Source organism: Natrix helvetica, assembly GCF_964273705.1.
Source record: "Natrix helvetica genome assembly, chromosome: 3".
Classification (NCBI taxonomy): domain Eukaryota; kingdom Metazoa; phylum Chordata; class Lepidosauria; order Squamata; family Natricidae; genus Natrix; species Natrix helvetica.
The window spans coordinates 128,600,373-128,626,899 of NC_138549.1; the positions used below are offsets into that span (position 1 = coordinate 128,600,373).

The 26,527-nt window shown below is 40.7% G+C and overlaps 1 protein-coding gene across 2 annotated transcripts in view; it reads right to left on the bottom strand.

Annotated features, from left to right (window-relative positions):
• LRRN2 (leucine rich repeat neuronal 2) overlaps positions 1-11,873 on the bottom strand; it is a 155,809-nt gene extending 143,936 nt beyond the window's left edge. For both annotated transcript variants that reach the window (XM_081946680.1, XM_081946681.1), the window contains exon 1: positions 11,487-11,873. The gene's annotated coding sequence lies outside the window, so the exon portion shown is untranslated. The remainder of the gene's footprint in view (positions 1-11,486) is intronic.
• Positions 11,874-26,527: the final 14,654 nt, after the last annotated feature.

Sequence of the window (26,527 nt, forward strand, 5' to 3'; positions counted from 1 at the left end):
AAGTAGAATTAATAGTCTCCTTATTTTTAAGTAGAGTCAATGGTCTGCCATTGAACTTCTGGTACAGAAGAATGAAAGAATTTTGAACTCTGGATTTCATTTTATTTTTAAAAGGAGAACTGAGTGAAACTTCCATGCAAGAATCAAATCTTGGCTACCCCAATTTCAGCAATTTATTTTAATTGGATAATGGATTTTTGGTATCTTTCATTAAACAATTAATGGTTTATAAAATATACAAAACTGTACAAAGTCTTCCCATTTGTGATCTAAATAATACTAATGAAATAAATACTAATGTGAATCCAAACAGCTTTGTAGCATCTGTTATCAGAACAACCCAATGGGAGAAAATCAGATCTGGATGCCCAGTAAATTAATTCCAAATGCAACAGTAGTTTATATCCAAATACATGAAAACATCCCTTTCTGAAGATGTAACACTTATATGCAGATATATGCAGCAAACAAAGCGCCAAATCTAAAATTTAGGAGATTATGTTATAGTCATGACATTTAATGATGGAGATTAAAAAATGTCTAACCTTAAACTTTGGGATTAGAAAAAGCATTTCTAATCCAGAAACAAGTTGGCCTGCTTTCATTCTCTTTTTAAAAACAAGGTGCTTTTTAGGAGCACTAAACTATATTGTACAAATCAAATCTTTATTATACTCAAGACCAGCGTAGACTGCAATTTGTTCTGTGCATGCACAGAAACATGCCGGCAATGGCAGAAGAGTCTGGGGAACCAATTCGGGGGCGTGGCCAGTCTGGGTCGCTGCCAGTTCTGCGACCCAGGTCGTATCACCACTACCAGTTCGGCCAAACCAGGCCTAAACCCACCTAAAGCTTCTCATTACCTGTTATAGAAAGGTAATGTGTGGGTTAAGATCCCTTTCATTCTCCAGTGTTGGTAAAAACATGTGGGACAAATTCAGGGTAAAAGAAATTATCCCTGCATCAATGTTCCGGCACTTGCCTTAATGAAACTAATCATCTCTCAGTATAGTTATTGCTTGAATGGAATATTGACAGAGAATGTCACACATTTTGCTATGAATGCCACAGAAGATTAGATGAACTGTATAAATATAATGGCTTAATAAGACTGCCACCTCTAATTTAGTGCTTTTCCAGAAGAAATAAATTTTTAGCATTGTTTTCCAATCCTTACTAGTAAACAGTTTGGGGACATGGGGGCTCAGTGGCTAAGATGCTGAGCCTGTCGATCAGAAAGGTCAGCAGTTTGGTGGTTTGAATCCCTAGTGCCGCGTAATGGAGCTGCGTTACTTGTTCCACATTCTGCCAACCTAGCAGTTCAAAAGCATGTAAAGCATGCAAGTACAAAAATAGGGACCATCTTTGGTGGGAAGGTAACAGCGATCCATGCACCTTCGGCATTTAGTCATGCTGGCCACATGACCATGGAGATGTCTTTGGATAGCGCTGGCTCTTTGGCCACCCCCTAGTGACAGGAACGACTAGCACACACTGTATGTGCAAGGCAACCTTTACATTTACCTTGAGGAAAGTAGAGCTTAATTAGCAGTATAGGGGCTTTTTTAAAAAAATGAATTTTTATTTTTTAAATTTTTACAAGGCTAATTGTTGTATCTTTAATAGTTTTTTTTGTCAACTGTGGTATGTCTTTTGGGTATAGCACATTTTGAAAGACTGTAAGATGGAATGGCAGAACAATCCAAGAGATACTATACCAGTGATGGCTAACCTTTTTTTGGATCTCATGCCAAAAGCGGGAGGAGCGCAGGGGGGGGGGTCGTGTGTGGGCATTCCCACACCCATAATGCTTTGTGTGTGACTGCGCATGTGACACACCCCTTGCACTCATGCACATGCAACCCCTGCCCTTCCCCCACTTTTGGCCCACGATGGACCCATTTTTCGCCCTCCCCAGGCTCCAGAGGCTTTCTAGGCACCTGGGAAGGGTAAAAACAGCCTCCCCCACCCCCTGGAGGCCCTCCAGAGGCTTCAGGAGGCTTTCCTGAAGACTCCGGAGGGTGAAAAACAGCCCTACAGGAAACCGGAAGTCAGTTCCTGAACTTGCGGTTTGTGTGTTGGGTATTTTCAGGGAAGCCTCCAGAGGGCAAAAAATGGCCAAAAAAGGAGGCTGAAGTCAGCTGGCCAGTGCACACATGCATGCTGGAGCTGACAGGGCAATGCCTGCATGCCCTAACAAAGAGCTCCGTGTGCCCCCTGTGGCATGCGTGCCATAGGTTCACTATCACGGTACGATACCATTATGGAATTGTGTTCATTGTTCGAGGCTTGCATATTAGTATAGTTTGTCCTGGCTTATTTCTTAAATCACAGTACCAAACTTGCTCTCATAAAGCATGGTGCATATTTGCTAACTGCTTCCTGTACTTTGTTTTCACATAAGAAAAATGCTAAATTTGGGGGGGGGGTCTTTCTTTGGAAGTAAAAAACTAATTATTTCCAGAGGAAGAGAGAGGAAAACAATTACAGTTTCGGGGGGGGGGGGGAAAGAAATATTGCAGCAGAATAAGAGAAAGTGAATATCAAATTCTGCTTGTAAAACAAACAAGGATATAAGATACTATCAATCATGGCACAAGTGGCTCACTCTTCTTCGCTTAAAAGAGTCCAAGCGAAACATAGATCTTCACTGTGTTTCCAGGCACAAGGACTGGATTGCAAAAGCAATTGACTACAGCAAACTCTTACATGTAGGGAATTAATTAATAAGTTCTAGTGGCAAGGCCTCAGGTGTCTGCAAGCCAAAAAGTAAAAGATTGGCTAGGAACAGACTTGAGCCAGCAGATAATCCTGTATTAGTTTGGTTAAATGTTACAAAATCACAAAGTTCCATTTTACCAAAAAAAAGGCAACCTTCTAGTGACAGAATTATTTTTCACTAAACAATATACCCAAGGAATGTTTTACATTATATCAAATCGTAGAACTGAATTTCAGAATTTCATGACCATTTAACATTTAGTCGTCAGTTAAATGAGTTGAAACAGGTGAACCACATAAGGAAAGCTGAAGAAGAGGACTGTGATTTATGCCCAAATGGAATTTGCTAATTTTTAAATATAAATGTAGAAGTAATAATGATTATTTATATATTTATTTTACAGGTTTGTAATCCAATTCAATAACTGAAGATTCTGCATATTAAATAATAAAGCAAAAATGTAACACAATAAGAAAATATAACAGTAAACACCACATATATACTGAATGTGTGTATGTGTGTGTGTGTATGTATGTGCGTGTGTGTGTGTGTGTGTGTGTGTGTATTTGTGAAAGATGAGGGAGGAGACCAAATATAGCCCCAAAAGAAGCTTGTCCCAGAGCACTGAGACTACCATGGGAAAAGTAGAAACAAGAAATAGAACATCTTACCACAGAGACTACGACTATGACAAGGTACCCTAGGCACCTGCTTATTCAGTCTTTCATCCAATGTCCCAAGGATACTATGGAGGAATATATCATCTCTTAGCCATCATCTCAAATTTCCGGCAGACAGACATATATCTTGGGTAAAGTAAAAAATCAGGTTAAATTATTGGGTAAATGTCATTTATTTTAGTTTCTATATCTGGATTCCAAATTATTTCCAGAGGAAGAGAGAGGCAAACAATTGCATCTTCAGGAAAAAAAAATTCCATCAGAATAAGAGAAAGTGGTTATCACACATTCATAAAACGGGATACAAGAAGATACTATCAATCACCAATCATCAAGAGGGCACTAGTGGCTCCCTCTTCTTCGCTTAAAAGAGTCCAAGCGAAACATAGACCTTCACTCTGTTTCCAGACACAAGGACTAGGTTGCAAAAGGAAGAAGCCACCACCAACATCCAAATGGTTGTTCCTCTCTATGGTTGCCTTAGAAAATTATGTTCCCAAATTTGCAATTCAGAAAGAATTTTCAAATCTGAAGTCTAGTAATGTTTATGGATGTCTTTCAGGCAATATATAAATAATCATAATACTAGATATGATAGCAGATTTCAGTTGCAATATTACCACATATTTTTGGTGTACTAACCAGTATTGCGATAATTTTCTCAGCTGCTGTGTATTTATTTTGTACTGGTTTTTTTATTAACCATTTAACCATTTAACAGTTAAACGCATGCCCAGAGTCATGCGTTTGAGATGGACGGCTATAAAAATTAAATAAATAGATATGACAATTGTTACCTAATCTCCTTAAATGATAGCAGCTGTATTTAGCTAGGAATTTTCCTGTCTTCTATTTCCATTAAGTTATACGGGCTGGCACAAAACAACTCTTGGCTGGGATAATTAATCCCACTGAACTCAAAAATATTTATTCAAGATTAAATTCGGTTAAATAAAGTCCATGGAATTTAGGGGCCTTAGTTCGGTGACATTATAGAGGTATCATTTAATGTCACCCCATTTGCATCCACCTCTGCTCCAGCTATATCACATTTACGGCTTAAAAATAAGACATATGTCTTATGGTAGTACAACTTTGTGGCATATACAGTCAGTTTTGATTAGCCTGGCTTAACCTTCATTAAGTGTTATTGGTGGTACTAAAAATATGAAAGCTAGCTCCTACTGCACAATGAGAATCCTGAGGAAATGATTGTGACAGTTGGGTCCCTTAGTTAATTGAGTTCTAATCATAGATAGCCATATTCCTTTACTTTTACTTCTTAAGTATAATAATTATAGAATATTCCCTAGTTATTCAAGGTTATTGGCTTAGAAGTATAGCTATCTAAAAAAGAAACACACTGTAACAAATTGCTCTATGTGAAATACTTTTTTAAAAAAAAAACTCATCAAAGTGTAGAAAAGAACATTTTATCCAAAAGAGAATTATCTTTTAAAGAATAGAATAAAGAACAAAACTTGTTTTAACATAGGATCTACCTATGCATGAAACAACAAACTAAAGTATTTTACTTTAGTAATATATATTTCATAATATAAAAATAGTTGCATACATAACACACACCACAAACAGTGAGCCTAGGTACAGAACATTAAAAATGGGAGGGAGGGAGGGAGGGAGGGAGGAAGGAAGGATATCTGAGTTAACAAGAATGTTTCAACTGGATACAAAACATTAATGGCAATGTTTTCACCGTCTTACCTCCATGGGTGTGTAGACAGGGCATTACATGAAACTGTAATACTCTCAATCCTTTAATGTTAAAAACAACAACAACAACAAAAACAAAACCCAGACCACCACAGGAATTCCAGGAACATTATTTTATTGCCCTGTGAAAGGACAGTCTAAGCCCCTTTCTCATGCTTTCTGCTTTCACAGGGCTGAGGAGCTGTTTCAACTTTTCTCCCTCCTCCTCAAGGCCAGCTAAATTCCTCTACATAAAGATACATTGCAGGTGTTATAGAATAGGTCCTACACTATGTGGGCATTGTGACTAGGAAGTCTCAATCCTACCTCTGTTGCACTTGTGCTCAATATAACTGTGTGTATACAATTATAACTTAACACTGTATGCAAAGCATAGTCATATAATTGCAAAAATAATCATCATTTGCATTAATAGTGTCTTTCTCACATCAAAGTCCAGAAAGATTGGAGCTATTTTACATGCGCACACAGATACCCTCATGCACACCATACCCATAAGTAAAAATCTTTCTTTAAAATGTATTCTTATAAAAAATTAATTCTTATATTATTTTCAACATGCTCATCATACCAGAGTTTACGTGAGCATAGGTAAGAAAAAGGCAAGTGTCACATTTATTGAACTAAGTAGAAGTGAATCTTTCAGACAACACAGAGCTCTTCTTGAGGCAAAAATTCAGTTATAATTACACTCACTAAGATGAATCCATCCAATAAAAGTCATCATCCCCTTATTCACAACAGAGTTACATCACAAGCTATATATCTGATAGAGTAGCACAGCACTTGATTCTTGATGAATGTATTTTCCCCTTTTTCTTTTATGTACACTGATAGCATATGCACCAAAGACAAATTTCTTGTGTGTCCAATCACACTTGGCCAATAAAGAATTCTATTCTATTCTATTCTATTCTATTCTATTCTATGCTATGCTATGCTATGCTATGCTATGCTATGCTATGCTATGCTATGCTATGCTATGCTATGCTATGCTATTATCACAGCACAAAAGAGAAAGTATTATTGACACTATTCATGAAATTTCATTCAAGCTTAGATTTATCTTCATTTCCCTGCATTCCTTAAACACCTGGAATGAAACTAAAATCTTACATACTGGACTCTATTTGACATTTACATATCCATCACTACTGTCCAATGTGGACTTTGCTTACATATGTGCGCATACACATATAGCAGCTGGATGTGTTATTTTGAACTATGGCATAATCAAAATACCTAACCATGCGATCAGAAGAACTTTATGTAAATGTATATGGTAAAAACCATTTTCCTTTTTGGCTGAACTTGTGATTAGAAACAGAGCCAATGTGTACAACCTTCCCTCCCTTCTATATGATTGACTATAAGGTGAGAAGATGGTTAATTAATAGCTGGTGCAATAACAACTGTGTTTCCCTCAGGCTCAATTTTTGAAAAGGGTTCACATCACAAATGAGTTAATTTGGGCTCTGTTTCACATCAACCAAATTAAGTTCAGTTAAGTTTGGCTTCCTTCCAGCTGAAAGTTCCATTCTCCTCCTTATAACAGCAGTGGTAAGAATTTATTACAGAGAGGTTTTGCTTTAAAACTTCCACTTGACTGTACCTAAATGCAAGTATTCATGGAAAAGATCATTTCCATGTCTATGGATGATATTATTCTCAGGGATCCTGTCATCTCAACAGGAGTATCAACATCTGTGCAAAAGACTTCTCCTAAGGATTCTGACATCAACTGCCAATTATCTGACAGATGACTAGCAGCAATATTTTTTAGAGTCATTTTTAAGGTGGAGTGGACAAACTAAGGTATTCCTATCTTATAAAATGCAGGTGCCCAGCCATTTTTAAAAAGGACTCAATCTCCAAAAGGAGGTTATGCTCAAATTGCAGTGGATTCATGATTTCCAAATTAGAAAAAAAACATTTCTCACAAAACCAATTTCTAAGTTTTACAATATACTTGTCAGTGGTGAATCAAGACATTTTGGTTCACATTTCACCTTAACTATACATGTTAAGTAAGGGTAAGCCATTCATTCTCTGTCCCTTATAATATATAATATGGAAATTGATATATCCAAGAAGGCTAAAGCAAGAATTGCTCAAATAATATATGTAAAGTGCTTGTACACTTGGATCCATGTTCAATAAATGCAGGATATTAAAGGCCTGTGGAACAACTTTGCTTATATACATTGTCTAGGGCTGGGAAATCTATCAAAATCACAACATGAATACAATAGATGTCACAGCTACTCTGTAACTATAAGTCTTTGCATTTAATAAAGCATTTGGTTTACTTTTTTCCCTGAAGCTAAATTCCATAAAGTTCAAAAGCTTGTAACATGCTAATAGTAGGAGGCATTGATCAGTAGCCCTTTCTGTATTGTGTTATTCTCCTGGAACTGCACTATGAAATGTACTGAAAATGTAATAGCATTTTTTATTTTGCTACTTTGAATACCCAGTCCAATGTATTAATGAATATTTAATGTTCCTATGGCTTCTCTTGCCATAAAACCATCACACCTGCACATCAACTGAGTTCACATATAGATTTTAAAATGTAAGCTGGTACTACACCCACCCTACCATGATACCTTCATGTGCATTCATTTTGCAACAGTGCAAAAGCACTACTGTTTATGACTTGATTTTAATAGTCGTAGCAAATGAATGTAAGTATGAATGCAAAATCTATAAATCTATGCCTCCAGAAGTTGTGGCGCTCCAACACTGGAAGTTTTTTTAAAAAAGAGATTGGATAATCATTTGTCTGAAATGGTATAGGATTTCTTGCCTAAGCAGTGGTTTGGACTAGAAGACCTCCAAGGTCCCTCTCAACTCTGCTATTCTGTTAGGACTATAGTACAATTCAGAAATAGATCGGCTGAGAGAATATAGTTTCCCCAAGGTGAACAGAGAAATGAAATTAAAAAGAGCACTGCAATATATCACTATAAAGTAGAGTAAGGATTTGTTAAGCATTAGGGTTAGGATGCTTTGATGACTAGATCACTTTCCAACTGTCAAGCAAAGATAATATTCAGAAAACAGGGGCAGTTAGAGAAAAGAAAAGAAATTATTTTCTGAAACTAAGTGAATCTAGTCACTGGGTTTTTCTGGTGGTAGAATCCTTGGCCATGATGTCCTTGCTTTTTTCTTCAGAAATTTTTTTTTTATGGAATTCTCTTCCTTCAGGAGACTAACTGAATGAAATATATGCTACTTGATGAAGTAAAAACTCAAAGTTTCAGATTGAAGTATTATACCTATTTGCATAGCACAGTGTTACGTATCTGCCATTTTAATGCACATTCTTCAGTGCCCAGATACCAAGGGCAGACATGTATAAAGGTTTGTCATCTATTCTGTCAACTAATTGGTGTTAAAATGTGGAATGGAAGAGGGTGTTAATGGTTTTAAAGGGAACTCCTTTTATACAATCTTTGTCTTACTGGACACTAAATATAATGTGAATTGAAATATAAATATCTTTAACCCCATACATGCCTATTTTTTCTCTCCCTCTTCTAGTATTGGAACCAATTTCATTGTATTTAGGTACAATGACAAAGATTATAGTTAACTATTGCAAGAAACAATCCTATAAAAGGAATATTAATAAACAATGTATTACATTTTGTATTCCTCCCAATGCTCAACTCAGTGGTCAGTTTCTATTTTTTTAATAACTGGTTCGCTCATATGCTTGCGCAATGCTTCTGCGCACGTGCAGAAGCATCTGGGTGGGTGGGCGGAGCCTCCCACCGCCGCCACTACCAGTTCGCCCCATCCTGGCTGAACAGGGAGCAACCCACCTCTGTCTCAACTCATTCCATCGAGCTCTGAATATCCATGTCAACCCCCATAGTGACAGTCCATCTTGTTTGCTAATACTCCGATCATTTACAATGCTCTGCATGATGTTTGGGGGCTTTCATGCCATTAAAGCCCTGGACCTCTGTCCTATTGCATTTCTAATTGCACATATACTTTGAGAACACTCATTAAAAATGAAATGCAAGTGCAGGTTTCACGTAGACTGTACCGAAGCTTCCATCTAAGTAGCGATTTCCATTCAAATGCCTGTTCTTGGTCTAGGACCAAGCCCCTCCCTTTTCAAAATATGTAGATATTTTACCTGTGAGTCACAGGCATTACTTCTGCCAAAACAAGAGTAGATGACATCAGGTCCGAGCTGAGGACAGAGGACAGAAGGTCCTTCAGAGATCTGATGAGCATTTGACAAAACCTGAATAGTGTCTCCCCACCCCCCATCCTTATATAGGATACGATATAAGGTTCTGAAAGTCATCATGCCGACAAGTGGGTTGGATCCTAAAGATTAGGTCCTTATAGGTAACATTTCACAGAAAGGGAAGGAGGAGAAGTCTAATATATACTCTCTCCTCATATTCACTTCTTTCTTTACTTGGGATCTGTGAGTTTCAATATTTTATTGAATTAACCATTTTCGCTGTATTTAAGTACAATGACAACAAAGATTATATTTATACTTATCCTTTAAAGGTACATATTTCTGAAGTGCACACCCACCCAGGGACATGACAAAACAAGTGCAAGTTGGTTAAGCTTTTATTCATCCCAATAATGCCCACAAATAATGCCCAGACCACACTAATATTCAAACATGGATATATAAAAATCTGACTTACAGAAGCAATAAAAAGCTAATGTAGAATTTAGGTCAGTTTCCTTCTGTTCTGAACATTATATTGGGAAGCATCCGCTACATACATATTATCTTTGGTTAAAAAAAAGAGAAGAGGATTATGCCATCCCTTGTGTCACATGGGGGAAAAAACAAAAGAAATTTCCCAGAACCTATAACAGTTGCCTTTAATACTCACATTTCATAGCAAGGCTAACTAAAGGATGAAATAAAAATAAATAAATCTCTGGAAAGAAAAAGGACAACTGATCTGACGGTCATAGCCAGAATACAGATATATTTATGGTTACTAAGGAGGTTTGTTTCATAGCCATTGGGAGAGGTTCGCAAGATCAAACAGTGAAATGAAGGGAAAATCTACAGATTCTGACAGATTTATTATATGTGAAAGCTCCTGTAGGTAAACTCCCTCTCTGTTATGCTGTGTACATGATTACATAGCTTTGCTATGATAGGGTGTAAAGTAGGGCTGATAGAAGCAGGAGAAATGAATGGCAACAGAGCTCTTGGGGATTGGGAGGGGGAGGGGTAAGGGCACTTTGTAGAAAGGCTAATGAGCTTTTTTCAACATTGTGTACTTGTTCTCACTAGTTCTGCCAACTCTTCAGTTGATTGGACCCGCTGCCCACCCTGCTTTCTGCTTTCTGTTGGGCACCTCCACCTTCATGTTCACAGCATGGCTCTCCGTGGGGCTGGGATGGTGATAGGCAGCCATCACCAGTGTTTTTGTTACCTTCAGAGATTGCTGGTGTGGAAGCTAAATCAAAAGGCAGGTCTTTGGCTTGTTGTCTGCATCAGCTGATAGCCCCTCTTTACCAGTACTTTTCTTTCACAATTTACTCCTCTGCCAACATTTCTCAGATTTTTGTTTTCTGCTTCTATTCTTTTATGTTGCCTCTGGATGACTTGACTTCTAGCACCACCCATCTCCCCCCCCCGTTTTTTAAATGGGGGCTCCCCTGGGTCAAGGATGGAAGTAACAGGCTAGACTAGATTGTTCAATGTAATCCTTTTCTCCCCCTTGGATCCAAAAATCTCCTCCAATGTTTACCAGACAAGGGGTTGATCAAAAAAATTGGATGGTACTAAGCAATGTGCACCGCCGATGTGCACGAGATTCAAAGGCTGTGGCTTGATTTGCCTGGATCTGCCAAAACCCCAAAGGGGCTGCTGGCTCCAAGAGCTATTCCAGAATAAACACCAGCACCCTGTAAGCCAGATCACCGGCTGAGGAAGCGATTCTGCACCCCGACCTCCCTCCTAGTCACCAGGCTCAGGAGTTTGGCCTCATTGCTGGATGCGAGTGACACACCTGGTTTTACATAGCAGCACAAGAGCCGCCGCGAATGTCAGCCTCCCACCTGCATTGATCCCGGAGGTTCACTTGGGAATCTCTACTGCCAAGCTCGAAACCGCATCCCAACTTTCCCCCAATCTTGTGAACGTCGCTGCCGCCAAGACCACCCCAATCAGACCAGCCCTGACGGCTCTCCCCAGTCAGCCGCGCACCATCCCTTCTCTTCCCTTTCGGCCTGACTCGAAGCGAGAGGAAGGCGGCGTCCCCCCACCCCCACCCCCACCTGAGGGACACAAGCCCCGCTCGTCGCCCCGTGTCGGGGATACACCTCGCAAGAGCTCAACTTACCCTTGGACTCTCCTCTCGCCGGCTCAGCACCGCAGCTCTTAGGTGGCGACCTGCTGCCGAGCCCTGGAAGCACGCACAGCTGTCTCCGACTGAGCCCCGGAGTTGGCAGCCCGAGCGGGGAGGGCGTCGTTTCGCCAGGACCCGAGGAGGTTTCCGACGACTACCCTGCCGCTGAGGAGACCAGAGCTGAAGAGCGGCCGCCGCCGTCCAGCCCTTCTTTCCGCGCTTCCCTTTCCTGCCAGTTGGAGGCAGCTGCAGGGAGTCGCGTCCCTTTCCCCGCGCGCACAGCTCAGTTTGTGACCACACACACATAAACACGAGTGCGCGCTCTCTCGCGCGTGCAAACGCCTAGGCGGCAGGCGTTCGCTCGCCTCCCTTTTCCCTCTCCGCCGCTGCTCCCCACCGCCACAGCCAAGAGCGCGCTCCCCCTCCCCTCGAGAAGCTCTCCCCCTCCCAATGGAGGCCCGGCTCTGCAATGGGCCACCCACCTGAATCCACTTCTGCTATCTCGGCCGCTTTAACTCCTGAGGCGCCGCGGAGCTCGGTGGTAAACAACGGGGCGGCGGAGGGAAGGGGCGGCGGCGTTGAGCGGTGCCTGGCCGACAGCGATGAAGGAAGCGACGGGGAGCAGCTTGCCTGCCTGTAGAGAGGCTGACACTTCGGGACATGCAGTCACCGTACCTCGAAGTTGCTAGTCCCGGGATCTGTGATGCTTAGGCAGAAAAACATCTGAGGACGAAGCATTCAGACCAGCCACCATCTGACTACCACAAGAAGCTGGTCTGACCTTAAGTCATTTAGTTGTATTCAATTTGACAAAACGAAACATAGACACTCTTCCCCCCTCCCCTTCCTCCCAGCCGTTTAAAAACAATTTTCTAATGCTTTTGTACAAATCTTGGGAGGTAGGACTAAGTTTAGTTGATATTGAATGGAAATACTATCTGCCCATCTTTCACACACATAACACCCACATATGTAATAGCACTTAGACATATGTTTCACAGCCCTCCCTAAGAGCTTCACATCCCTCCTTAAGCAGTTTATAGAGTCAGCATATCGCCAGCAACAATCTGGGTCCTCATTTTATCGATCTTGGAAGGATGGGAAGGTTGAGTCAACCTTGTGCAGGTGAGAACTGAACTTCTGGCAGTCAGTAGAATTAATCTGCAATACTGCATTTTAACCACTGCACCACCACGGCTCATCCACAATGGTCTAAAACAGGGCTGTCAAACTTGTGACCCACAGGCCAGATGCATCACGGGCTGGCCACACCCAGGCCCAGTTTACCGAAGGGGGAAAAAAGTCACAATATGTCACATGATGCTGCCCTGATGATGCAAGTTTGACACCCCTTGTCTAAGACCTGGTTGCTCACTCTTTTGGCTTGCCTGAGCCACATTGAGTAAAGAGGAATAGTCTTGGCCCAGGCATAAAATACATAATATACTTAATATATATAAATAACAAACTTCTTTTATTTAATATTTTATATTCTTTTACTAGCTATCCAAGGCTAGGCTGGGCTGGGCCCGCCTGATCTAAAAACACTTTCTCAATTCAGGTTTGGCAGGATAGTTGGGATTCCAAACAAAATCAACTTTGGCAGAATGATTTATGATCGGGTGCAATAATTTGGAGGTGCTCAGGTTAGGAAAAATTGAAAATACATAGAACATTAAAGGACAGATAGAAGTTACACAGACTCAAGTAAAAGACAAAGCAATCAAACGCTGACCTCATGGACATGTCTATGTGGTTTTTTCAAAATGAGGACCTAGATTGTTGGAGGCAATATACTGACTCTGTAAAGCACTTAGAGAGGACTGTAAAGCACATTGAAGTGATATATAAACCTGCTATTGCTATTCTTTCCCACAATAGGGGATTGTTTCCCCTCAATTCCCATCCTAGTCCAGTTTACATTTTGTAATGTTAAGTATTTTCTGGTTCAATCCTACATAACTTTTTAAAATCAACTTAAGGTCAGCTAAATGCTGCTAAAAGTTACATCTGACTATGTCTGCATGATCTCTGTGGTTACTGTTTGAGCTGCCCAGTTTGGCAGAATTCTACTCAGATCTTACCTAAGCTGGCTTGAAAACACCGTCTGGATTTGTAAAAGGATATAATGAGCAAGAAAAGCCAGTGTAGAAATATTGTGTGCCAATTATGCAGGCAATTCAGCAATGGGTATCAGACTATGGAGGTGGGTGAGAGAAGAAACTGATGCCAAGGCATTGGTGCATTTGTTTTATGAAATAAGAGGGATGTGAAATATTTTCATTCATGTAGACTCAGATAGGAGAATCCCCAAAAGCAAGAGAATGTATGTTATCACAACACAGAACTAGTAACACCAGAAAATATGGGTAATTAAATTCCTTAGTTGTATAGAATGTGATATGAGGGAGTGTGACTTGGCAGTTAGAAAAGTGATACATGTAGGAAATGTAGCAATGCTGGTTGTTGAGTCTCATGTGGAAGGAAGAAATGTGTCTTCTATTAGTTGAGCATCTAACTTAGTAGTATGTTATCCAGTGTGGGAGTAAGCAAAAAAGTGAGAGTGAGAGCCAGGGTGGTGTAATGGCTAAGGGGATTTGATGAAGAGTTAGAACAGTGTTTCTCAAACTTGGCAACTTTAAGTCCTGTGGACTTCAACTCCCAGAATCCCCCAGCCAGCATAGCTGGCTGGGGAATTCTGGGAGTTGAAGTCCACAGGACTTAAAGTCGCCAAGTTTGAGAAACACTGAGTTAGAAGATTCATTTTCTAGTTCAAGGAGTCAAGCTTTGAAGCCTGTTATTCTCTTTTAGTCCAAACTACAACATAGGATTGTTGCTATTTTAAAAAAAAATTAGGAAAAGAGAGCACTATGTACACTATCTATGTAATTAAAAGACAGGATGGAAAATAAATAAATAACAGTTTAAAAAAGTCTTGGCCACATAATAGTTCCTATTCTATTCTAGTATAATAGGAGTTCTGGCCACATAAGTGTGGGAAGAAGTGTGGGAATATCTCCTTTGGTGTAACTAATCTTATTTTAACATGTTATATTCAAATGGGCTAGATAGCATGGCTTGTGCTGGAAAATGCTATTAAATGGTAGTTTCAAAAGGCAATTGGATTTTCTTTATTTTTCCTTGAAGATGTTTCCCTTGTCATCCATGGCCAGAACCGATTAAGCTTCTGGGATGAGAAGGGAAATGACTTCAAGAAAAAAAAGTCCTGTTGCCTTTTGAAAAACCATTTTTGAGACAACCATGATCTAGATGACTGAGAATCTCCATAGATATCTAGAAAATGCTACTTTAGAAGCAGAGCAAGAAAGGGAGCAAAGGTGCCTTAATTGTGAACTGGGGGTGGGTAGAAAACCAAATCATTTTTAGTTAGGCTTGCCTATGGCTCAGTGTATTGTTCTCCCCCCATCCAGCCTCACCATGTCTGTAAAGAAGATCTGAAACATAATAACAGTACAACAGGTTGATTGGGTAGGTTTATGATTACTATGTTTCCCCGAAAATAAGACAGGGTCTTATTTTCTTTTGACCCCTGAAATAAGCGCTTCGCCTTATTTTGGGGGAGGGCTTATTATTTTTGAGGTGCAGGAGGCAGTGAGCGTGGTCACTTCATGGCTGCTGCTGTGTTGCAATATTTTTGGGGAGGACTTATTTTTGGGGGAGGGCTTATTTTAGCACATGTGCTCCAAAGCCGGATTGGGCTTATTATCCAGGAGGTCTTATTTTCAGGGAAACAGGGTACATGAAATGAATACAGCTCAGACATTTGTAATATTGAGGAATTTTGATGGAGGAAATGGAGAATCTCACAGTTACACATCCCCAAACCTTCATAAGCAGAATAAATCAAAATACAGTATATTCTATTTATATAGAATATATATTTACTATTTTGTGTAAGCTGTGTTATTTGTAGGTTTCACAAAAATAGAATGTTCTCTGGGTTAACTTATAAAAGAAAACAATAATAATAATAAACCTTAACTGATAAAACAAAATCCCCAAGCAGTAAAATACAATATTACTTTATCCCTATAGATGACATTGCTGATTCAGAATATCTGCTGCCAGATAACACATCTGTATATCAGTGTTATATTCTTACTGATTTCATTCAAACTGTATTACTATAATAGAAGACTTTAGCTATTACTAGGATTGGTTTGGCTGACCCTTCAAGGCCTATAATGAACAAAATATGAAATTGAACAGATCCTAGTATTCTGTGTTTATAGTGAGGATTGCAGGATATAAAGTAGAAAGATATTTGGGATGATTTCCAATAAGTCTGCCATTATTAGATGAGGATGTACTGAAGATTTGAGACTCCTCTTCTTTCCTCCTCTCCTCTCCACCAGTTTATCTAGATAGATAAAACCATCTGCCACCATCAGGGATGACACAATAAGGATTCAAGTACCATGAATCTGATATTCAACATCACACAGAATCAAACCTTCTGAATCTTAGTTGCACACCATCACCATCTCTATTTTTACTCCATAATCTCTCAAAAGCAGCATGATCATCTTTCTGCTGGGCTAAAAATTCTGAGAACAAGCAGAAAATATCACCAGCCAATTAGTTTCCCCTCCAACTACTTATTAAGACAATGCAAGGAATTGAATTTGCTTGCTTGAAACATTCCAAACTATCATTGATTTGAAAGTAACAAAAAATTCATCTCTCCTTTCCATAAAAAGAAAAAAAATTAATCATTACTGCTACTACTACTCTCTTTCTGCATTTTTATTAATGTATATGTTTCTGATGGGAAACAAATGCATTGGCTTAACTCCCGAAAAAAGCTAAAATAAGAAAGGATAGAAACTCATTTCTGACCTGTTGAAGGACATAATAATAATAATAATAATAATAATAATAATAATAATAATAATAATAATAATAATAATAATAATAATAATTTTATTTGATTAGCCGCAACCCTCTCCCGAAGGACTCGGGGCGGCGTACAATCAAAACAGATAAAATACAGATAAAGACAAACATATATACATAAAGAACAAAGACATATACATGTGCATGGAGGAGGTAGACTCATAAGTGAAAGACAATTAAAAAACACAATTTAAAATCCCATTAAATAAAATTACTGAATTAAAAAACCCATCAGGAGCGTTATGAAGTTATGATTGAGCCAGGCCGGCTATTTGGAATAGGTGGGTCTTGAGCTTTATACGGAAGGAGCGGAGGTCAGTAGTGGTCCTAATATCCGGGGGGAGGTCATTCCACAGGGCTGGGCCCGCCACAGAGAAGGCTCTGCTCCTAGGCGCCGCCCCATGGCACTGTCTGGTGGATGGCACCTGGAGAAGTCCCTCTCTGTGCGAGCGGATGGGTCGTAGGGATGTATGGGGCAGAATACGATCCCGCAGGTAACTAGGTCCTGAGCCATGGAGCGCTTTAAAGATCATAATCAAGACCTTGAAACGCACCCGATAGACCACAGGAAGCCAGTGCAGCTCGCGCAGGAGAGGTGTCACATGGGAGTACTTAGTACTCCCCATAATCACCCGCGCGGCCGCATTCTGGACCAACTGCAGTCTCCGAGTGCATTTCAAGGGAAGCCCCATGTAGAGAGCGTTACAGTAGTCCAGGCGAGACGTCACCAGCGCATGGGTGACTGTGCGTAGGGCATCCCGGTCCAATAGGGGGCGCAATTGGCGCACCAGGCGAACCTGGTGGAACGCCCCCCTGGCCACGGCTGTCACATGGTCATCCATGGACAGCCTGGCATCCAGGAGGACACCCAAATTGCGCGCCCGCTCCACGGGGGCGAGTTGAATGCCCCTAAATTATGTGGAATTTAGACATAGAAGGAAACATTGAGGCTTGCCAAACCTCTGATCCATGCAGAAATCTATGGCAGATGGCTATCTGGCTTCTGCTTTAGCACATCCAGTGAAGGAGAACTTAACTTCTCTCTGGATAATTTGTTCCTTTGTCAATCTGCCTAAACTGTTAGGAAAAGTTTTCCTGATCTTCAACCAGAGTCTTCTTTCCTGTAACTTAAAGTTTGTTCTGTCCTGCCCTTCAAGATGACAGACAACTGACCTTCTGATGAATCATATTTTTTTCAAATTGTTGAAGAGTCTAATTATATTGTTGCTTGGTTTTTTCCTTCATAGCTAAACATTCCCCAACATTTCTAGTCCTCTTTCTAGAACTTAGTCCACTGATTATTCCCTTGCATTTCTTTCAGCCTGATCCAATTAATATGAAATGGAATCTAATCAAAAGAGAAAATAAAAATATTTCTTTCTATATTATAGATATTATATTTCTGCTGATACAGCCTAAAATTGTATTCGTCATTTTTTAAGTCTGACATATTCCATTTGTAATCAACGATTATCCAACAATGTTTTTCACAAGTGTTACTGCCAAGCTATTTCCCCATTCAATATCCTCAGCTGATTCCTATTTCCTATCTGCATAGCTTTGCATCTGTCTTTGTTAAATTTCATTCTGTTTCTCTTACCTATCAAGATGGTTTTGAATGTTATTTTTGTCTCTGGATATTAGTCATCCTCTTTCATGTTTTGTTATCTGCATATTGAGCCATTCCTCAAATTTCTGGTTTAAATCACTAGTAAAAATATTGAAGAGTATAGAGTCCAGTACTGAATTTGGTAACATCCTATTCACACCTTCCTTCAATCTCATGAACATCCATTGTGCATCCACTTAATTGCCATTCCATCCAGTTTAACTGGCTTGTTGCCCATGAGATACTTGACAAACATTTTACTGAATTAAAAATATGTTACAACTAAACATCCATTTATGCTGAACCAAATGGTAGCATTTAACTGGCTAGTCTTGAAAAGTTAATTAAGGTCAGAACTAATTGAGAGGCGACTACCAGGATCTGTAACATAAAAATTACTTTGCAAGTGAACATATGTTGTCTGCATCCCACCAACTAGGAGATGCACGCAATGTACTGATACCCTTGGGATAGTAGTATACACAGGTAAATTAAATTGATTTAAAATTAAATTACATTAATTTTAATTACATTAAATTTTTATTAAATTAATTTTAAAAAGACATATGATTTGTTTAACAAAATTTATTTTAGCAAATCCATGGTGACTTCCGATGACTGCAATATATATTTTTTCACAATGCTTATAGATTGACTTTATTTTAGGAACTTTTCTAAAATTCTCCCACATAATGATATTAGACTGGTCTATAATTTTCAGTATCTTCTTTTTTTCCCTCCTCTTTATGCAAGTGACAGCATTCACCTTTCTCCAGTCATTTCACTATTCATTCTTTCTCCAAAATTTCTGAGAGATAAAACATTATAAAGGCTTGTCAAGACCATCAATAAGATCCTTCAATTCCCCTAAAGGTACAGTTCAACTATTCGCTTATTCAGTTTATATTCATCACTTACTTTTGTGGTGAAATCCCTCCCCCCCCAAAAAAAGAATGAAATGTTTTGGGGAATATTAAAAAGACAGGATAGAATATTTCCACTAAAGGAGAAATTAAAAAAAAACCTTAAGGGAAGAAGAAACCAGGCCCAGTTTCCCTGCCCCAAACAGAAACTGAGGAGGCCAGCTTTTAGTAATGCAGATATGGTAATCCATTCAGAAAGATTGGGTCAGGCAGAAACTCAGATAAGCAACAAGCCAAAGGTTGACAAATTAGCTCAGAAAAACACCATGGATTTGCATTTCCCTCTTTGCCTATTGTTCTGTCCGGTGATTCCAATGAGTATGCAGACAAAGGCTTGGCTGTCTGCCACGACTAATTACATAGATAAAGTCACCCCTTGGCTAGGAGCCTAGAAAGTTATCTTCAAGAACCCAAGATACCCAAATCCCCTTGGTTTACCGAGGAGCTAAGGGTGATGAAACGCCACAAGAGACGCCTAGAGAGTCGTTGGAGATCCTCCCGTTCCGAATTTGACCGAGCACAGGCATGAGCCTATTTGAGGACGTACCTCGTGGCATTAAGAGCGGCCAAACGTCAACATTGCGCCGCTCTTATTGCATCCGCAGATAACCGCCCTGCCGCCCTGTTTCGGGTGACTCGCTCCCTCTTGTTTGAGAGACCGCGGGAAGCCCCTTTACAGGGCAGAGCAGAGGAGTTTGGGAAATATCTACAGGACAAAGTCGCTCAAATCCGGATGGGATGGGCCCCTTTCAGTGGTTCAGTAGAGACGCCCGTGGCGAGTCTTGAGGGACCGCTTTGGGAGGAGTTTGACTCGGTTGCCATCGAGGATTTGGACAGGTTGCGTGGACGTCTGTGACCCACCACATGTTTATTGGACCCGTGTCCCTCCTGGCTTGTACTGGCATCCTGGGAGGTTACGCGCGACTGGCTCCTGGGCCTAGTGAACGCCTTGTTGGGTGAGGGGTCTCTACCGGCCGCCTTGAAAGAGGCGGTGGTGAGGCCCCTGCTCAAGAAGCCTTCCCTGGACCCAACGGACCTAGTCAATTATCGTCCAGTCTCCAACATTCCTTTCTTAGCGAAGGTTGTAGAGAGTGTGGTGGTACAGCAGTTCCCACGTCACCTGGAGGAAAATGATTATCTAGACCCGCGCCAGTCCGGCTTCTGACCTGGGCACAGCACGGAGACGGCCTTGGTCGCATTGGTTGATGATCTCTGGAGGGCCAGAGATAGGGGTTTTTCCTCTATCCTGGTCCTATTAGATCTCTTGGCGGCGTTCGATACCATCGACCATGGTATCCTGTTGCACCGGCTAGAGGGGTTGGGAGTCAGGGGCACCGTTTTACGGTGGTTTGGCTCCTACCTCTCTGACCGGACGCAACGTGTGTTGGCAGGGGAGCAGAGATCGACCCGGAGGCCACTCACATGTGGAGTGCCACAGGGATCGGTGCTCTCGCCTCTCCTGTTCAACACATACATGAAACCGCTGGGCGAGATCATCCGTGGTTTCGGGGTGGGATATCATCTGTATGCTGATGATACTCAGCTATACATTTCCACCCCGAACCACCCCAATGAGGCCGTCGAAATGATGTCCCGGTGTTTGGAGGCCGTACGGGTCTGGATGGATGGCAACCGACTAAAACTCAACCCTTCCAAGACGGAGTGGCTGTGGCTTCCGGCCTCCCGGTTCAACCAGGTGCTTCCATCTCTGGCCATCGGGGGCGTGCAACTAGCCCCCATGGAACAGGTGCGCAATTTGGGCGTCCTCCTAGATGCCCGGCTGTCCATGGATGACCATGTAACAGCCGTGGCAAGGGGGGCGTTCCATCAGGTCCGCCTGATGCGCCAATTGTGCCCCTTATTGGACCGGGATGCCCTACGCACAGTCACCCATGCGCTAGTGACGTCTCGCCTGGACTACTGCAATGCTCTCTACATGGGGCTTCCCTTGAGATGCACTCGGAGACTACAGTTGGTCCAGAACGCGGCCGCGCGGGTGATTATGGGGAGGACTAGATACTCCCCTGTAACACCTCTCCTGCGCGAGCTGCACTGGCTTCCTGTGGTCTACCGAGTGCGTTTCAAGGTTTTGATTATGATCTTTAAAGCGCTTCATGGCACAGGGCCTAGTTACATGCAGGATCGCATCCTGCCCCACACATCCCTACGACCAATTCGCTCACACAGAGAGGGAATTCTCCGGGTGCCGTCCGCCAAACAGTGTCGGGGGGCGACACCCAGGAGCAGAGCCTTCTCTGTGATGGGCCCAGCCCTGTGGAATGACCTCCCCCGTGACATCAGGATTACTTCTGATCTCCGCTCCTTCCGTGTACAGCTGAAGACCCACCTCTTTCAATTATCTGGCCTGGCTCAACCGTAATTTTTCTCACTCCTCCTGACTGTCTTTTTAAATTTTAAATTTTAATTGTACATTGGGTTTCTTACAATTGGGGTATTTTAATGGTGATTTTTAACTGTCAAAATGTTGTAATTTGTTACCTCCTCCGTGCATGTGTGTCTTTGTATATATGTATGTTTATGTGTTTGTACACATGTTTTATGTTCTATATGCTCCATTGTACGCCGCCCCGAGTCCTGCCTGGAAAGGGAGTGGCTAATAAATTCAAATTATTATTAAAATTATTATTATTATTAAACTTACAGAATGCTTTCTCAACGGCTCATATAATGGACTGTTGTTTCCTGCAAAGATTCCCCTCCCATCGCTCCATCTATAAACTCTTTGGGAGGGTCCACACCCTTAGCCAGCTGTCCTTACTTTCTTCTATGATGTCTTCTCCACAGCTGTTCCTTTCTCCTATCAATTCTACACATACGCACATCAGGGACAACCTCCCTCTGTTCCTCCTCACTGCTCCCTGACTCAGATGCCACCTGGTGGCCAACAGGCCTCTCTAGTTCCTGCCCTGACTCCAAACACCCTCCAGAGTCTTCGTCATCCTCCAGAGCAGTCCCATAATGGTCTGAGCTGTCAGAGTCCACCAACAGCTCAGCTGGCTGCTGCTGGGCCACAACACCTATAGATCCAGCCATGACCCCTACATGACCCCATAGGAATCCAGAAGGTGTAAAACCCACCCACTCTAAATTCCATTTTGTCAGTTGTCCCAGAATCACATTTGGTGGTGGTTCTGCTTCATCAGTAAAGAGAAACTTTCATTCCAATTAGCCTTTAGCCTCCATTTTGTTTCCAGTGCTTTTCTCCCGGCTTGGAACTGGACATGGATTTTTCTTCTAACACTTTCTTGAAGATAGGGATATATGCTTTTTCCAGCATCAGCTTGGAATTTTTTTTAGCTGTCTTACTAAACTTTTCCACAAATTAGCTTTATAAATTTAAAAGAAGCTCTTTTATTCACTCATCCACATGATGCATATTGTAATTTATGAACAATTGGACAAAGGTGTATATTATGAACCTCAAGATTGTTTGCCTCATTTAAAGGATGAAAGTTTAAAGCAACCTAGGTGCTTAGATTGACAATATTCTTGGTGACTTATATTTAGGATACTTTAGGACATGTCTTCCCTGTCATCATCCCTGCCCTCTGGAACATCCTCCCTTCAGAATTTGGGATGTCCCGAACCCTGTGGGCCTTAGACCATGAAGATCTGGTTATGTGCCCAGGCCTGGAGCCTTTAGTATGTAAAGGGCCCTGTTTCTTGGCTATATTGACATCTATGGTAATAGTTTTACTTGTCAACAATATTTATTTATTTTCTATTATTTTAATTGTTTTATGTTTTATGATGTACGCTACCAAGAGTCATATGGGCAGCTGTAGAAATCAAATAAAAAGTAAATAAAAATAAATAAATAAATTCTAGAACTTGTTTTTGACAATGATAACAGAACCCTTGTGAACAAGTTTTGGAATGATTTTGAGGTTGCATTCTCCCTCTGATTTGGCTGGCTCTGATGCCTTTTCAGGAGAATTGAGAACTATAGAGCACATCTCATAGATTATTATTCTGCTATCCACCACTGCTGGAGCCATAACATGGTTTGGATTTTTAATGCATCAGCAATGTCCACTGACTCCTTATTTTGTAATTTCCATGCCACATTTTAAATAGTAGATGGGAATACATGACTTGATCTTTTAGGCCAGTGTTTCTCAACTTTGGTCACCTGAAGATGCGTGGACTTCAACTCCCAGAATTCCCCAGCCAGTTCTGCTGGCTGGGGAATTCTGGGAGTTGAAGTCCACACATCTTCAGGTGGGCCAAGGTTGAGAAGCACTGTTTTAGGCAATATTGCAAAAAGACCATATGGTATGCCAATGTAAATGGTTGCTTCCAATAAAGTTAGTGATAAAAGCTAATAAGGGCTATACAGATTAACTTTAGTTTTAAACATTCATTTTCTCAAATTCTATTCTAAATGGAAATGGTACCAATAAAGGAGAATATCTGTAGCTCAGGGTTGAAACGAGGGGTCTTTAGTGTTCTCTGAGCTTGGTTGTTTTCTGCAGATATTTCCTAACCCAGACAAGGTAACATCATCAGTGTTAATAAGGAGTGGGTTTTGCTCTCAATTGAGATTCTTAGTGGCTTGCTCTGTCAGTGTTGGGTAGTTCCCCAATCAAGGAATACTCAAACAAGCCAACAGTAAGCAGTCCAGCCAAAGAACTCTAAGACCACACCCACCAAAGCCACCAAAGCCATTGGAATATAACTTGAGAGCAAAACCCACGTCTAAATATTTATTTATTTATTTATCATTGTATTTTATTTATCAACAAGTACAAGAAAACAGGTATCAGTATAGATGTGGACAGATGAAAAAATGGCACAAATAAATGGATATAAATAAGCAAAACATAGCCATAAACAAATAAGATGAGTACTTATAAATGGGGACAGTAACACAGGGATGGTAGGCATGCTGGTGCACTTATGCACGCCCCCTTAGGGACCTCTTAAGAAATGCGTAAGGTCCATGCTGGATAGTTTAAGGTAAAAGGTATGGGGGTTTTAGGAACTAACAACAGGATCAGGTAGAGAGTTCCAAACATTTACTATTCTATTGCTGAAGTCGTTTTTCCTGCAATCAAGATTCGAGCGGATTACATTTAGTTTGTATCTATTGTTAGCCCTTGTGTTATTGTGGTTGAGGTAAAAGTAGTCATTAACAGGTAGGACGTTAATCAACTGGCACTGATGGTGTTACTTAGTTTGGATAATGAGGATCTGCAAGAAATTAACCAAGCTCAGAAGCCCTCTCAAATAGAAATAGGTTTTCAAAGCAACAGGACATACAGATAAAATATTATGATCTCTGCCTGGAGATTCACACAAAAGTTTATGCACAGTTGTGGCCCTGTGAAAATACTTTCCTTCATCAAGTGCAAGAGAATTTGCAAGAACACTCATAATGATCTCTTTTTTATGTTTTGGAACAAATAAAGCAATATTATCGTGACATGGTTTATTGATAATTGTAAAAAGATTTGTTATTATGGCTTTGCCTTAAAAACCATGGCTAATCAGAGGCTGAAAATGTTTCTTAATGGTCATTTGATTGTGAGCGTTAATTATTTGAAGGTGAGAACTTGATATAAAAATGCTTTAGAAAGAGAAATGAGCTTGGGGAAAATGCTATATTCTATTCTTCCCAGATGGATTAGAGACTTGATTGGGAAAGCAAGATTTTCTTTATTCTTTAATAGTTATTGAAGCAGTGGGGAATCACTGTTTATATTCCTTGCACACATTCACAGAAGAGCCATAGCATTCATGAATGTGCTCATCCACATGGACTACTTGCTCCAGCATGAGAACAGACATTTTCCAATTCTGGAGGCAGGAACATATGTTGACATTTTGCCACATTCCTACACTGCTGAGAAGTGTCCACTTGTGTTTTCTTGATCCTATATTAAAAATATTGTTTCCCAATCTCTGCTGCCAAAATCAGTACTTTATGATTAGTCAGAGAACTTCATTCAGTTGTAGACTTCTGTTCCTATTGCCTAGAGTGGACTGTAGTGGGCTTTCCATCTCCTACCTAGTTGCTGACCAATGTCCTCTATAGTCATCATCTTTGGCTGCTGGCCTAAGGTAAAACTGCAATTATTCTATCTATCTATCTATCTATCTATCTATCTATCTATCTATCTATCTATCTATCTATCTATCATCTATCTATCTATCTATCTATCTATCTATCTATCATCTATCTATCATCTATCTATCTATCTATCTATCTTATCTATCTATCTATCATCTATCTATCTATCTATCTATCTATCATCTATCTATCTATCTATCTATCTATCTATCTATCTATCTATCTATCATCTATCTATCTATCTATCTATCTATCCATCCATCCATCCATCCATCATCCATTCATCCATGTGACCTGGTGCCTGTCACAAAGCCACTGGAGCACATCAATATGATGTCACCTAAGGATGAGCTGCTGAAAGAATGCCTGATGTAGCAGCAGACATGGGAAGACGATTAAGCAAAGGAATTGCCATTGCGAGACAAGATCTGCATGGAATGTTCCATCAACAGATAGCTGAGGTGGCAAACATAAGGAAAGGGCTGACTGAAAGACCATAGCAGCTCAAGAACAGGAACAGGAACAGATTCTAGAAGCAGGGGTCTAATATACTAGGCAGAACCTGAGGTATAGATCATTTTATTTATGTATTTATTATTTATATCCTGACTTTATTATTTTTACAAATAACTCAAGGTGGTGAACAGAGCCGACACACTTCCTCCTCCTATTTTCTCCACAACAACAATCCTGTGAGGTGAGTAGGGCTGTGAGAGATAGAGTGACTGTCCCAAGGTCATCCAGTTGGCTTTCATGGTTAAGATGGGATTTGAATTCACGGCTTTTGCTTTCTGGACCAAACTGGCTCTTATGCAGAGATATCTCAGAGACAGTACAACACATAGTAGCAAAGTAAAAGATGCAGACAAGAACAGCATACACTGAATGGTACAACTAGATAGCTATCGCTTTCAGATGCGTCTCCCAGAAATAAAATCCAGCATTTTTCTACTTTGAAGTTCTCTAATGGGGCTTGCCAAGCTAAGTGGTGGAAGAAGTCATCTCTTGGACTGAGTATAAAGGCTGGGGAAAAGTGACAAGAGTTTGATGCTTTCTCTTTTTAGCTGAACTGACGGTAAGAATAGTGAAATGTCACATATGTTTGTTTGTTTTTTCATTGGTTCACTGGTGGCCTGATAAATGCTCCTTGTGAGCATGTCTCTGCTGCAGTGAACAGGAATAGATGACCTTTAAGATCCAACTATATGATTTGCTGACTGCTGCTCACTCAGATGGAAACCATATGTCTTCGAAGCCTGGTCCACAGAAAGGAAAACAATTGGGATTTGCTTTGCCACAGTAAAGAAAAAGCAGAATTCACCATTTGGGATCCAGAGTAACTGCTGCCCAGGCAAAATATCAGCTGGCATAATTTCCAGCCAGTATCAGCATAGGAGACAAGCAGCTGAAGACTGCTGTGTGAAATTACCCATACTCTCATAGTGCTGTTGGTTATCCCAGCAGCCAAAGATAAGATATGTGATTTAACCAG